The sequence below is a fragment of the Anser brachyrhynchus genome (assembly GCF_964034855.1).
Source record: "Anser brachyrhynchus genome assembly, chromosome: 16".
In the NCBI taxonomy this organism is placed as follows: domain Eukaryota; kingdom Metazoa; phylum Chordata; class Aves; order Anseriformes; family Anatidae; genus Anser; species Anser brachyrhynchus.
In genome coordinates, this window is record NC_137734.1 from 13,669,464 (window position 1) to 13,685,187 (window position 15,724).

General features: G+C 42.9%; 1 protein-coding gene across 44 annotated transcripts in view; it reads left to right on the forward strand.

Annotated features, from left to right (window-relative positions):
- LOC308178992 (uncharacterized protein) overlaps positions 1 to 15,724 on the forward strand; it is a 383,170-nt gene that overhangs the window by 267,566 nt on the left and 99,880 nt on the right. For 43 of the 44 annotated variants that reach the window (XM_080558356.1, XM_080558379.1, XM_080558394.1 and 40 more), the window contains 2 exons: positions 11,952 to 12,125; positions 13,002 to 13,091. The gene's annotated coding sequence lies outside the window, so the exon portion shown is untranslated. The remainder of the gene's footprint in view (positions 1 to 11,951; positions 12,126 to 13,001; positions 13,092 to 15,724) is intronic. The other variant, XM_080558375.1, reaches the window with a different exon arrangement.

The window sequence follows — 15,724 nt, forward strand, 5'->3', positions numbered from 1 at the left end:
GCTCCAGGAGCACTGGAACTCAGGCAGTGGAGTTTTACCAGGTATTGGTAGCTCCAGCTCAGGACCAGCCTTGCAGGACTGGGCTAGTTCGCACAAGGTGATGTGAGCGTCTCTGCCACGTGCTCCTCATCATTTTATTGTCTGTGTTCTTTCTTTATGTAGGGTACTGTAGCTCCTCCCAATGATGGAGCATTGGCTCTCTAGGCAGCTTTAATTTCTAGCTGTCTTTTGAGGGTCAGATCAGGAGAAGTTTGAGGTCCTCAGCCCTGAATCGAAGCCCTCCCTGCTTCAGACAGGGCTGCAATTGAAACCAGCTGATCCCAAGTCCCTTGCAAACGTTTCCATTTCAAACCACTGAAGTTTTATGCCTTCCTAGTAATTTTTTTTTCTTGAGCCTCATAAATCTCACAAAGATCTGGAACAGCTAGTAAATTTGGCCATTCAGATACACGTTTTCCAGTAAAGAGGATAACGATTGCTGTTTCTGATGCCACCTCCCCACCCCCTGAGCTGTAGAAGTTCATCTCCCAGCAGCTTGCTGCTGCTTGCACGCAAATAGGGCCATAATACAGCAGGCAGCACACTCAGGTCCTGTATGCATCGTTTGTGGTGTTGGGAAAATGAAAGGGGATGGTGGTCCCTGTTTTGGGAGGAATCAAGTTGTTGCTGGATCTCTGCTAGTTTTGCCTCTGTCCATGTACGTAACGTGAGCCAAATCATTTGTCCTTTTCTCACCTCAGATCAGAAGAAATAGGTTGATGCTTGACTGCTCAGATGGTTGGGAATCTTGCTCAATTCAGGCTTGATGGCATGCTTTCATGAGAGGGGAATGGGAAGCTGCAGAACTCTGGGCTAGGGGCTCACCTCCCAGAGCCATTCCCCAAGTGTCAGACACAAGAGGGCTGAGCTGGGCAACGGCCTCAGCACCTCCTGCTAGCCCCCTCCACACAATTTTGTCTGTGTTGGTGCCCTGAAGGACTGTGGAGCGGTGGCGGTCTCTAGCCCCCAAGACAACCCAGGGAGGAAGCCGTCTTCATCCTCCCTGTGGCACTGACGTGGTCCAGCCTGGTCTCCTAGGCTTGAAAGAACATGAGCCCAAGGACAGCATAAACCTGAGACTGCTCAGACTTTCGTCGGAAATGCCAGGCAAAAGTGCTGAAGATATTTACAAAAACATAGTGTAGAAATAGAAAATTGCAGGCATATTTTCCCTTTTATTTGTTGTCTCCCAAATCCAAACAAGCTTATTTCCTTTCCTGTAATGCTGCTTTTGATAATCTTATGCTAAAGGCACTGAATTTGCTCGTACTGCTGTCAATAGCAAGATGCCTGTTGCTTTTAATGGCTCAGCTATTAAAACCCTGCATCCCAGTTGTCTGGCTGTGAGCAGTCCCGAGATATTGCAGTGACAATATGGAACCTTTTTCCTCTCTGAATGTTTCTCTGCAAAGTTTGACCATTTTGGCAGGGGTAAAACATGTGTCTATCTGGGATTCTGTCCAAGGATGAGATTTTGACAGCTGTGCTCGTGTTGGCAAAAATCCTGACATCTTGCGCTCCGTTGAAATGGCAGATTCTTAGTGGAGAGGGGTGGGAATCCGATTTCATAGATGAACACTTGTGAATTGAAGACTGAGCCGGGCTTAGCGCTTTTCACTTGGGGGAAGAGGTTCAACCCATCCTCTGGGAACAGGGTGGAGCCTTTCTTTCTTCCCATCTCCACCTGTGGGCACAGATGGCTGATGGGCAGCAGGGCTGATAGGAGCCCTCTGTGCTTCTGCCAACTTTGCGCAGCAGTTTGGGACATGCCTTGGACTGCACCCATGAAAGTGGGTGTCAGCCTGTTTTGAGTACATGCCTAATGATTTTCATTTACATATTAGATGCTCAGGCATGAATGGTGGGTGGTGTTAGCACGCTCTCAGTGAAAATCCACCTTCGTGGTCGTGATCAAAGCTTGGCCTGTTATTTCCGCCAGATAGCTTGCAAAAAAACAAAGCCTTAGTATAGCTTGAAATAGCCAGTTTGGGAGTTTTTATTGTTGTTGCTACTATCATGATGATGATTGGGTGTTCTTTTTGTTTGGTTTTCACTAAAATCTCCATCTTGACCTGGAGGGATATTTCCCATAAAAGCTGTGATTATTCAAAGCCCATATATTTCTGCAGTAACCTTCAATCTAATGAGCTGTCATTTTTCTGATGAGAAATCACTTATTTGGAGACTACAATTCCTGTTATCTCTGCAAACAGAGAATGGTGGTGCAGAAAAATCATGTCACAGGGTCACCTAAGAACTCCCTCATCAGAGCCAAGGATGGACTGGAGCAGGCCTGGTGGAAAGACACCAACAAGTTTTCAGAAGATACTTTGCAAATGTTATATTTATTTTGCACTTTCTAGTGGCCAGCTAGCTCCTTTATATTTTACCAAGAAAAATAAAAAAGCCATGAGGGTTTTAAATTGTGTCAACCAAAAATTTCCATTGCTGGTATTTTACTGAAAAATAAGGGAAGATTATTTTTTAAAACACAGACAAGATAGTAACCAAAGAATGAAACCCCAAATAAAACATACTTCCTGATGAAAACAATCCAAACAATTTTGCTCAGGAAAAATCACAGCTTAGGCTTAGACACACAAAATCAGACGTTCATGGTTTCCGTCCATTGCAAATGGGAGGCTTTTTATGTTACTTTAACTTTCAAGGAAGAACAACTAAACAAACTTAAATTACATACTTGCTGGGCATTAAGTGTTGTTTATGGACATCAGCAGATGTTTGGTAGCCCTTTTGTATGTTTAAGTCCCCAGGCTTATTTTAAGGATTTGGCAAACCGTAGGCTCCTGTTACATGGTAGATGAGTCAGATTTGAAATGGTTAAATTTGGGACGGTCCTAGAATGAGAAGTCTCGTGCACATGTGCTGAGTGACTGCATGCCCTGCTGTGACCACAGTCGGGCACGCAGACGAGCTAGGGGTGCTCGGAGCATATATTATTTGTCTGCATGAACAGTGTTGGCTGCGTGGCCAGAACAGTGACCAGTAAATACAAAATTATATGGAAAAAAAAATGACAAGCTCTCCCTTCCTCTCCCACTTATTTCTTGAAAACTAGGGCAAATATTAGCACATCTGTGAGTGCTGGGGTGCTGTGTTTAGAATGCTTCTAGAACCCCTGTTAGCTTGGTTAAAACTACTGCGTCCATCTCTATGCTGAGCAGTGCCAGTTGCACAACTACCATAAATTAAGCTGAAATTCCAACTTTAAGTAGTCTTATGGTTCTGCAGCCTATCTGTTTACTTGGGAATAGCACAAGGCAGATGTCTTCATCTTGGCTGATTCTTAACAGGTCATGGACATTGACTTTAAATAACTGAAAGCCTTTAAAATAATTTTTAAACATGCTTATTCCCCCTGACAGACCTTAACCTTTAGTTGGCCTTAACCAGAAACATGCAGGATAATGCTATTTGAAAACAGACCATCATAAACCATGCTAGAGCTTTAAATGTGTACTGTGATCATTACCTGAAACCAGTGAAGAGGTTGGAATAATTATCGCTCGTGTTTACACTTCTGTACCTCAGTGGGTTATGCTCAATCCCTTAATGATGGTGATTAAAAACATAGTGGAAACACGTAGTAATTAGAGCACTTACACGATTCTGAAAGCACAGAGGTAGCTTTGAAGTGGACCTGGACACAACGACTGCTGCCAAAGCATTGTGAGAGCCAGGAGCATTGTGCAGCAGGTAGCTGGTAATTGTACGTAGGATAACCCGTCTGGTCTGGAACATGCAGTATCGGCCTTCCGTGCCAGCCCTATCATGGCACCTCGCACGTCAGCGGGACTTCTGCAGCTGGCTAAAGGAGCAGGTAGATTGTGGGTGAAGGATCGTGCAAGTGCTGTGTTTTGTCATTTATGTAAAGCTGAGCTTTGGTTTCTTCATGAGGGGCCCTTCTGAGGGTGTGAGGCAGGATTTCGGAACGGGGAGAGGCAGAAGTTTGGGGTGATGGCTGCGAGCGGGCACTGGTTCAGGCGCTTTGCCCTGCCGATGTTTTAACGTGGCTTCTGACATAAAAGAGTTCTCGAGTAGCAAGCTCATGTTTTAGTAGTTTTTGTGGGTGAGGAGAAGGGTGTGTGTAGTGGAATGTATTCATTTTTTTTTTCCCATTTAAACAAAAACACTCTCATTATAAGAGAAGGAGGAGCGACAAGGCTTGTACTATAAAATTGTTTGCTGGAAAGGTTGTTCTGTTTTCCATCGGTTAATTTCAGCTGAAAGGGGAAGCATGAAGGCTGGGGAGAATATGGCTAATTTCTGGGATGTGTTTTTAGGAACACTGCTGATGAGCCCTCTCAGGTGGGAGCAATTGAGCAGCATTTAAAGAAAGCAGAGGTAGGAGCAAGCACTCACTCAGCATTTCTCAGCTCTCCTCTGAGGTTCAAAAAGACTCACTTTAAGGCGCTGTCCCTTATTTTGCTCTGTTGTATCTCGTTTACTTTCTCTGCAAAAACAAATTCAGCTTCTGACCCCATGTTGTCACTGCAGAGACCTCCTTGCTTGCACCGGGTGTCTCCCATGTCAGTTGTGGGACCATCTCCCCGGTGTCCCTTTGCAGATGACTGGCTGTCAGCTTATCCTCACCACAGCTAAACCAGGGCTCTTAATCACTTCCCATAGGCTTGCTCTTTCTTAAACACCATGGACAACAGCACAATCCTGCCTGTCACTCAGAGCCATGGGCATTACCTCTGGCTCAGACATTTGGTTCGTGCCTCCAGGCTGTATCCAACTCTCGCCCCTCGTTTCTGCATAACCTCTCTAAAATACTGCCACTTTTGTCCCCCTCGTGGCTTGCACGCTTGTTCACGCTGTCATTACCCTGCACCTCAATTCCTGTTACGGCATGGCAAATTCTGGCCTTGACAAATCCAATCTCCCCCTGCTCACACGTGTGCTTTATGCTGCACAGATCATCCTGCCACCCTGCTCTGCAGCTCTCCTGCAAGTCTTTGCTATTGATCACATCGAGCATAATCTGCTTGTCTTCACTCCCAGCATCTTTCATGGCCTTTCTCCACCCAGTATCATATTTCCCTTTTGTGGTTAAGATGTCAGTTATGGCCTCTGATCAGTTCACTGTGCCACTTTCTATTGCCCAGTTTTTAAACCCTCAAAGCACCCTCACGTGTTTCCCCGTGTTGTTAGGACAGCTTCATTATCCTCTTTCCAGTTTTTCTTTACAAATTCCTTTTCTCAGATGCCTGTAAAACCTTTACAGCAGTGGTGCTGTTGTGCTGAGAGCTGTGATGTCTATGCTAACTTTGGTGGTTTCCATGGACTCCCCTTGTCTGTAACATCATCTGTCGTTTTTTGGCTTGGAGACTGCCTGGTTTGAGAACCATCTGCTTGTTCTGGCTTTGCATGGTGTCTGTCGCTGTGGGATGCTGTCCCACAAAGGGAATCTACAGGCACCGTAGTAATACAAATTTTTAAAAATAAATTTCAGAAAAAGCAGCAGATAGCACCATGTGTTTCTTGTCACTGTACTGTCATTACCCTTGTGACACCGAACGAGCACTGATCCTGCAGAAAGCTGACAGCTTTTATGTGCTTCTGGAAAAATGTGGAGGAATGGATTCTCCTCCCTATTCTGTGCCACTTGCACAGGGCCCCTTCATTGCTTCATTGTCCATTCAAATGATGGCAAAAGGATTAAAAAGGGGATGCCTGTAGTTCCACTTCTGTGTCTCCTGTCCACCCCGGTGGTGGTCAGAAATCATTGCCAGATGGTAGATAGTCTGGGGGCTTGCACCATTTGCTAGCTGGAACCCAGTTACTAGAAGAAACAGAGCACCAGCCACAGCTGATTCCACTTTTTATTCCTGCTGGGGTGTTCGCTGGAGGAACCTCCAGTTCTACCTGGCTGCCCTCTCTCCAGTCTTGCTCTGTGTGGGGCAGGATCAAATGCGAGCTGATGGGGCTTTGCAGCAGGCTCTGCAGCAGTTCTTCAGCCCACAGCCTCCTGAAGCTGCCAGCCATATGAAGCCAGTATGAACAATGGGCTTATTTTTTTTTTTTTTCTAAAAGGAGTTTTGCCAATGAAAAAAAAATAAATCAGATGCCAAAAAGTCAGGCTGCAAACCCGGACTGCCGAGAACTTTTTTTTTTCTTCTTCTGAGAAGGAAGAACTCTGGTGAAAACCAAAAAATAAAATAAAATAAAGCAGCCCTGTGTCAGGAACAAAGGTCACTGCCTCTGCTGCAGCCAAGTGTGTAGCCCAAGGGCAGTCAACATCTTGAGCCTTCCACCGTGGCTTTGGGACCTTTTACAAAAGCTGGGCACGTTTCCAGCCCTGAGCTGTAAGAGGGACAGTTGACCCATTTTGCACCTGGGGCATCTCAGCTTTATTTCAGTTTCACATAAGGCTTTGTCTAGGTTTATTTTATTTTATGGGCTTTTTTTTTTCCTTTTTTTCTGGTTATACTGTCACAGGAAATTCTCACTGTTCTATTACTTTTTTCCTGTTGGAACCAGCCTTAAAATAAAATGAATAAATAAATACATATATATACACATAAAAACATGCAGACAGGAAAGCCATTCAGATCTGGAGACGCCTTGATAACGCTGCTGATGAGGTTGCCAGAGTTTTCCTTGAGTCTGAGCTTGAACAATTCCCCGCCACCTCCCCAGTGCCTGGGAACTTGAGTGGTGGAAGCTGTGGAGCTTCTAATTCTGCCTACAGGTGTTTGGTTTGAAAGGCACCGCATGCCATGTTGTAATCTCATTTCAGAAAAACCTAATTACATAAAAATACGGATGTATTACAGTCACAGTTCCTGAACATCTGAAGTACCCATCAGTTTAAGAAAAGCAGAGAATAAACCTCTCTAAAGGGGAGCTTCCCATTTGTCTTTCTTAATATTTTCCAGTATCAGTAATTTAAATTCTAAAAAAAGGGCATTGCAAATGCCAATGTTTGTTCTAAGCCATCTCTTTACAGCAGGAGCGGTGTGTTTAAAAAGCAAACAAGGTAGGAGTGCGTAAACTGTTCCGATTCTGCTGCTCTGCATATCCAAATACTCCTACTGGTGATTACTCATTGTACGTTGTGTTCTGTCATTTAGTGTTCAGCGCCATTTTCTTCAAGTACTCCAAATTGTCGAAAACATGCCTGGGGTGCAACGCAGTAGCTAGACCTGGTCAGCTTTGTCAGAACAAATCGGGTAGTTGCTGACCCTGCTCTCTTGAGTCATTAACTTGGTATCTGTAAATGCCAGGATATTTTGAATAAACTGGATGAAAAATTTATTTTGAAACAGGTTAGCCAGCTTTGACATAGGCTGTTCTCTGTCTGGTAGTAATGATAACAATAAACTAGCTGTGGAATTCATCTGGTCGCAGCCCAGCAAAACATCGAATCCCATGCTTGCACAGTTAAGTGTATGCTTCAGCTCGTCTCTCTTTCACTGTTTGATTCCAGCACGTGCTGCTGCCGATGTTTATTTGAGGTGTGCTGCTACTTCTGCTTTGGACTGGACTTGGATTTAGCAAATGCTGGAGAATTGCTAATACATCGATCGGTCAGTACCGTTCTGAGGGTTGCAACAACAGCTGTGTGGGGTTAGCCTGTTTGTTTGCTACGTATTTTGCAAGCTTGTTTGTCTTTCCCTGCCAGTGTTTAACCCCTTTTCCATGGTGCTGTGTCAGGGGGAGCAGACCCCCAGCTGTGGGGGGGTCTGGTGGCCTTGAAGGGAGAGCCCAGAGGTGGCTTTGTGGTCTTGCCTGGTAATGCTGTTGTGAAGCTTTCAGGTAATGCTTTGGGGTTCTTTTAAAGCCTGAGCTCTTGTAACTTTGCTCTTTCTTTGGACTCTCAATATAAATAAAAAATCAAACCCAGCACATGTTGTCTTTATACAGATACAAACCCACACGTGTCTAGCCTTTGTAGTGTGATGGATGAGAACTTGAAATGTGATGTGGTTGTTATGGCCTGGGCTCCAAAATCCAAAGACAAATAAGTACCCTATACTCAGTATTATTTCATGACTTTCAAGCCAATTTTAAGCCTTTTTGAGGCCTAACTAAGAGGTTTTGAGCACTGGGTGTTGGCAATTCCTTGAGCTCCTGAACCCTAGCTTACGGGGAATCAGCTATTTATTACACTTTTAGGGAATTCATCCTTCTTTGCTGCACCGAGACTTGTAGCAACACCCCGTGAGAGAGGGTCTGAGCTTTAAAGACCAGACCATCTGAAATTATTGCCAGTGGGACTTTTGCAAAATATTGCAGCGACTACAACTGCGACAAGTTTTGTAATCTCAACATATTTTGCAGCATTCGCCTTATTTGCAGAGCCCTAATGCAGCATGCAGCTCCTTGTGTGCATGAGTAAATCATACTTTCAAGCTTTGGGCTTCCAGGGAACCTCCTGGAGCTGCCACAGCGTCAGTACAGCAGGGATGGCATGGCACGGAATGGCATGCCACATGAGCAGAGATGTGAAAGCACCGGCAAGCGAGAGGAGCATGACTTCCCAGCGGGCCCCTGACAGCATCAACTTTCCGCCTGGATTCAGTGGGTTATTATTAAATGCCTACAAAATCAATGAGAATCCTGCCATTGTCTCAGGTGGTCTTTGCACTGGGGGCTCTTAGCAGGGAACGTGCAATTCTTCTTTTGTTCCCCATTCCCGTAATGCTTTGTTTGTGTTTTTTGTTTTTTTTGTTTTGTTTTGTTTTCTCTTTTTTTTAAAAAAGAAACTGAAATGTGGTGATGTTAGTTGCTGGTTTTACCCTGAATGGCAGGGGTGGAAGGGGTGGTTAGCCAAGATTAAAGTCCTAGGCTTTCCAATTCCTCTGTGTAAGTTATGGCCGTACGTCAGTAGCAGTAAGCAATGCAAAACGCACTAGCTAGACCGGTGTTCTGTTCATTTGCCTGGGGCCCCAACTGAAATTTAATAAGCAAATGTAAGTTTTTAGTGCTTTGCAATGGGAACTTTACGGTAACCACTTTCTGCAGCCCCTTTTTAAACAATGTGTCACGTGTATACATGTATGTTTTGTGCAGTACACCTTAAATGCCGAATCCAGTCTGCTGCTGTGTTGGCAGTCCTACCCCTTCCCTGGGTAGGAGGCAGCAGCACAGTGCTGTGCCTGGTTGTGGCAGCGGGATGGCAGACCAGGCTGCACGAAGCCTTGGCCTTCTGCTACAGGTTGGAGCTAAGTGAATCTTCAGATCAGGGAGAAAGCTGGTGCTGAATAGTTATGGCTGGGGATATCTTCCTGCAGCTCCCATTTACATGGCTTCTGATGCTGATGGATAAGGCACGTAGGGGAATCTCTACTGGAAATTTTTAAAAAACGTGTTCAGGGCTTAAAACCATATTGGAGAGGAGATCCTGGCTTTAGGTGTGGGACAAAAAAAGGCAAGACATCTTCCAGTGTTGTTTGTTCTTACTCTTTAGCTTTCAAAATACAGAATTCTATGGAATTCACTGATTTTATTATTATTCCCCACCCTCCCACTGCCCCTCCCCACCTCACCCCAAAACACATCTTGGAGTTGTCCATCAGAGTGTGTTTGAGTCGCCAGTGAGGATGCAGAACCCTCTTATGGGAAATCAGAAAAAAGATCCTAATTTCAAATACCCAGTGCCTCTGTTCTGTGTGCAGCAGTAGCTGAGGGATGCGTGCTCCCTTCTCTGTTTGTTGCCGGCTTGTGGTTTGCGCTATCTGATATTCAGTTTCTTCATTACGATGGTTCATGGAGACTTGTCGTAAGCTGTTCCTCATCTCTCTCCAAGCATGAAAATCTAGTCTTGAGGGTTGTGTTTAAAATCAGATCCTATCAGCAGCTGTTGGCAGGAATGCTCTCAGATGGCAAAGGGAGATTTTCCCCAGCTCTTTACCGCCCTTTCCCATTAGTACTGGCTAGTATAGAGCTTTTGTCTGGGATTTTCTGCATTTTAGTCAATACCACCAGCATCTATTGCTCATCCTTAGGAGATGAGGACACTGAACAACTCTCAGTAATTGCTTAGCATCTTAAACACAATCCTAATGTTATACCTGGGAGTAGACCCTTAAAAAACAGTTGTGATTCTTATGCTCCTTGCGTACCTTTTGTGTGCTTTTCCTGGCTTCGGACCCCGGATGAGTCTCTTACTCTGCATATTCAGGCCCAGGTACTGAGGACAAAAATTTCATCTACTCTTTCAAAGACTGGGTCTCCATATTGTTAAAGTCTTTGGATTTTGGCCTGTGAAAGATCTTACATGATAATAAGCCACTGCTGATTCCTTCTCCTCCCGCTTGTATTTATTTCTGTTTGCTCCTTTCTCTTTTGCAGATGGCAGATAAATCTTGTCAGTGCTTTCTGGGCTTTGCAGCCTTTTCTCAATCATCTTTCCTTTAGTATCTCCAGCAATGTGCAAATCTGATGGTTTGCTATTTTTGCTAAGTATATTTCTTTTCTAGGCTAATTCTTGTGCTCTTTTGCTGGGTGAGATGTCTAGTACTCAAAATTTCTAGTACTCAAAAAATAAACTAACCGCAGCTCATGAAAAAAAAAAAAAGGAAAAGAAAAAAAACAACAAACTTTTTCATCTCTGCTGTAAGAGTTTGATGTGAGTTCCTTGCTGAGTTTGAAGGAATGACCGATAGGTCCCCGAGAAGCCTCTGGTGCTGTGTCTGCTGGATCAACGGGAATCGTATCGCAGGTGAGCAGAACAATACTACACAAGCCCTTAAAGAGGAGCGAGCACAGATGACATTTTTATTCATTCTCAGCCAGATTGCTCGGTATTGTGTCCTTTCTGTGAAAAATGACACTCTGGCAACAGGCCACTGACTGCAAAACAACTTGGCATGAGTCTCCTGTTTGTCTCAGCCAGAGCTGAGCATCACCAGAGATGCCAGACTGCTAGCCATGGGCAGAGAGTGTTAAAGCACCATCTTTCTTTAATCAGCACCTCTCTGCCATTTGTGGTGGAAAATACTCGAAGGAGAAGGGAAGTTCCTGACTGTTTAGATCCTGGGTGGCACCAGCAATAGCACTTTGCCCTTCCTTTGGTTAAGCTCTCTCAGCTGAGACTAGCTGGTAAGCTTGGGGCAGTCTAGCTAACCCTAAACATAAATTATTATTCAAAGCTTCTGATTCTCTAATTTCCTTTTTATTTTCTTGCATCTTAAGGGGAGTTTTTGAAAGCCTCCCAGTGATTAGGAAGACAAAGCTGATTGACTTCCAGCTGCATCTGAGCCACCGTAGTAACTGCAGTGGGTACCAACATAGCCAAAATCTCATGGGTTTCCCTGGGACATTTCAGAGGGAATCTCCACAGTTTGTAACTGGAGGCTTTCATGAGATGACTGGGTACTCTGTGGACAAGGTGGCAGGCTGAACTATGGGTTGTATCGTAGCTGGGGTCTTGGTGTGAAAACCAGTGCAGGCACAGGGGATTTTCACCATTATCCAGTAATCTATATCATAAATAATCTTTCCAAGCTCCCTGTTGGATCCTTCTATGAAAAAAATAGTTTAAATGGTGGGACTGGAGGAAGTTGTTCTTTGAAGGGGAAAAATCAGTTTAACTATTAATTTTGTAGAATGGGTAGATATTATGCAAGTTAAATAGTTTTTGTTCCATCCAAGCAGTGGCACAATAAGATCTACAACAGTAGATCGCTGTGCAGAAGGAGGCACCGGGCTGAAAAATCTGGATTTCTGTTCTGCCTGTTGGAACCAGGCGCTCCCTGTGCCTGCCACTACAGAGTGGGTATTTCCCTGACTAAATAATTGTGCTTTTCTGAACTAAGGGCAGTGTCTTTGCTTTCAGCTTTGATGCAGTGTGACATGTACAGTAGGACCTGTCATAATTCATGAAGTCAGTTCTGTTTCAATGTTAATAAGTCCTTAATCAAGTCATTTGTTTCCTCCAGGATGTCACATTTAGCACTGGATTGTGAAATGCTCGAAAACTGGAATCATAGGAGCATTATTTAATGCTAAGTGTTATCCACATCATATCTGAAGCTTGAACATGCCAGGAAAACATCCTTCACATTCTGCAACTAATCTATGTGGGCTTTCAGGATCAATCGTGAATTGGCTGGGTATGTACACTGTTTCTCTCTGTTTATGTGTGGCATGATGTTATATGCCATATTCAGTAACTTGTTCTCACATTGCTTATCTGTTACCTATTTTCTGTGGCTGGTGCTTTTGCTTTATATAATACTATGCAGCGTTGTACCAATCACTTTAAACCAAGATTGGCACTTTAAATACAACAGAAAATAACTGAAATTTAAAACCAGTAGTCCTCGTTCTAGTCTATTTGTGCTACGTATGGAGAAAGAAGAGGTTCAAGCCAAGCAGCTGCTGGTGGGATTAAGTGGGAAGCTATCCAGAGAGACCAGGTTTATGATTATCATCTCCTGTTCTTGATGTTGTCTTCAAAAGAAACAGAATTAAGGGCTAAAATTGTATCTTTACTATCTAATTCCCATAAGTCTTTTGTATTCGCAAAGAAGAATAGGAAGCCATAGTGAACTCATGGCAAATATTTTCCCAATGTTTTTTCCTTCTGTGTTTAAATTACATTCAATGTTATGCCACTTTTTCTTATAAACTTGTTTCTGTCTCTGCAAACAGATACATTACATACTGTCAGAAATGATTTGAAAAAAAGGCAAAAAAATTGACCTTACCTGAACACTGTATGTATGACATATGTTGCTATATAGCAATGTCATTAAGTCCAAAGTTTCTGCAGAGTGAAACATAGAAAAGTTTTTTTATTTAATTTAATTAATTAATTTATTTATTTTCCCCCCTCAGGGAACTGTTTACATTCATATTGTAAATCTGTGTTACTGTTGTGTCCTTCTTGTGAACCAGACCCCTTGTGGTAGGTGCTGTGTAGACACAGAAGTAGTAGTCCTGGTTGCATCTGTGAGGACAATGTTTTGCTTTCATTTTTTTCATAGCTTCTGTCCTGAAATAGTAAAGAAAGGTGGAAAAAATGAATCATAAAATAGTCCAGATGTTATTTAGTGTTTACACCAGTTCTGTCAAAGGTAAGTTAAACCCTTCTTAGTTACAACCATATCATCAGAAATGCTAAATGTTTTGAGGATTCATGTTTTCTGCAAAAATGTTGTTTTCTCCTAAAAGCTATTTTTCACTATGAAATGCTTTCTTTGAATTTAGTCCAAGTCATAATGAGTACTGGAGCAATTAAAGTATCAGCCACTATAAGGAGTCTTGGGAGTGTAAGAGACAGATAGGATCAGGGCTTAAGCTACTGAAATACCTTTTATGAGAATAAAGGGTTCACAAACCTCAGTTTCAAACAAAATAGTTCACATATGCTAAGCTGCAAATACTAAACATCTCCTGCCCTCTCTGACTAAACAAACAAAAACCTATTAAATATTCAAACTTTATATCTGCAGGAAGAAAGAAAACAGATTATTTCTATTTTTAAATTTTTGGCAGGTGCTCATATATTTATGATAATAGGATCATAAAATGACATCGATAGGTTAGTGGGAAAGGTGCTGTGGGAATTTAGAGTCTGACTTTGTAAACTGTTACATTTATTAAATCTTAAACTCCAAATTCTAGCCAGGTTGTTTGTTCATTCACATGTGTCATGGTGTAGATATTGTGGGCTTTTAAGTCAAAGTGTTCGTGTCTAGGACTGGATTGTGTCTTCATATTCTGCAATCAATTAAGTTGTTTTCATTTAATTCTTGTAAACATTACCCTTTAAAAAAAAGAACAGAAAAAAAGAAAAAGCCTTTTAAATATTTTTCATTAACACATACTATTAAGTGGGTAAGCGCCCTAAGTATATTTTAATTTAATTTAGATTTAACAGCAACATTTTTCCCATGCTAATTAAATGCCAGTTTGTTATTAAGAAAATATTTATTGAAGTTGAACTCAGTGATAGATACATATCTATCACATCACTGTTAAACCTCATTAAATAGTGTTTTAATTGCAATTTGTTTTTAATTACTGTTCATTAAGCATATTATTAAATCTAAATTGCATACTTATGAAAGACGAGTTTGCCAATATAAGTGGCTGAGGCTCTTAACTACTGCCTTACTTTTGGGTTCCCATAATTTGAGGTGTGTAGGGTGAAAGTTTGATCTATTCACATTACTGCTAACAATGTGCCCTGCCTGCCTGCCTGCCTGCCTGTGTCTCCCTTCTTTATTAAGTAGAATCAGGAGCATCTGAGCCAGTCAACAGATGTAAAAGGAAAATAAAGCATGAAAAACGGTGACAAAACATCTCGTTGGGCAAGCAAGCAGGGGGCCAGTGAGGAGGAAGCTGAAGCAAAGAGGGAACCCAGGCAGGGAGAACAGAAGTTAAACAGGACATTGAAAGCAATTATCTAAATTAAAAGGAGTAGTGGATGGAGATTGCGTGCCTGAACGATGCAGAGAGATGCAAGTAATGGTTTGCAGAGCTTTTTCTCTTTGGCTTATCGTGGCAAGCCTCGCTGAGGTCAGTCTCTGTTACCAACTGATGACAGCCTGCTGGCTTTGCAGCAGTGAATTGATGGTCTCAGGCCGCATGGTGCTCAGCCGCTGGCGTGGGCAGGCCCGGGCGTCGGGACAGTAGTGAGCTTTTTGGTGGTTGTGCAATGTCAGCTCACAAGCTGCTACAAAAAAAGACCAGTGACTTTCAATATTTAGTAGTGTGTGACCTGCTACGTCTTTTCTAGAGGCAGTGTTGCTCTAGAAATGGCACTCAAACGAACAACCGAAATTATAGGATTCATGAACTTGCTTTTCTTAGTCACATTTGCTTTATTTCTTAGTAGTCCATAAGCTTAATGCAGGCCGAAAAACTCTGAAATCGAAAAGGTGTTTGTTTTTTTTTTAAATCTTCAAGAGAGTTTTTTGGAGCCTTTTATCTACGAATTCATCTAGGAAAGATGCTCTCTCTTTGCCTGCGAGGAGGAAAGGATGGTAAGAAGGGTGTGAGGGTGCTCTTCTGATGGAGACAAGCTCAGCACGTAGAACCAGTTAGCAGACTGGAGAGCCATTCCCAAGGCAGATGGAGAGGGGGTAACAGACAAAAGGTATAGTCCGTCATGGGAAGTAATGTTGGCATCCACCAGGTATGTAAGGACCAAGAAATGATCTCTGGTAGTCTGACCATGTCAGAGCACTAGGGGAGGAATTAATGGGACTGGGGGCTGCTGGGCAATGCTGTAAGGCAATTGTATGTTGGAAATGGCTGAGGGAGACTGAGCAATGGCAGACTTTGCTGTGGGTTGGACAAGAAAATGCAGTAAGGCTCTGTACATTGACACTCTTTGGCTCTGATTCTCCTTGCATTGAGAATGATTTCGTGCCAGGTTATCTCCATTGACTCCAGTGGATTTTCTCCAATTCACAGTGCAGTTTAAATCAGATGCAGGACCTCTTTTCTCCTCTTTCCATTTCATGAATCTCTTTCAAAACCTTCTGTACCAGATGTTACAATTGTAAACAAATCATCCTGGCAAAGCGAAGTATCTTCTCATATGTTAATGTCTGTGTCACAGTAGGCGAGGTCCTAGCATCAGTGCCTCTATCTGCCTCTGGATCTTCTGCTCATAAAACATTAGTTATACAACATTTTTTTTGGCAGATGGATATCTTCCATGAAGAAGCCATTTCCATTCCAATACAACGGTGCTTTT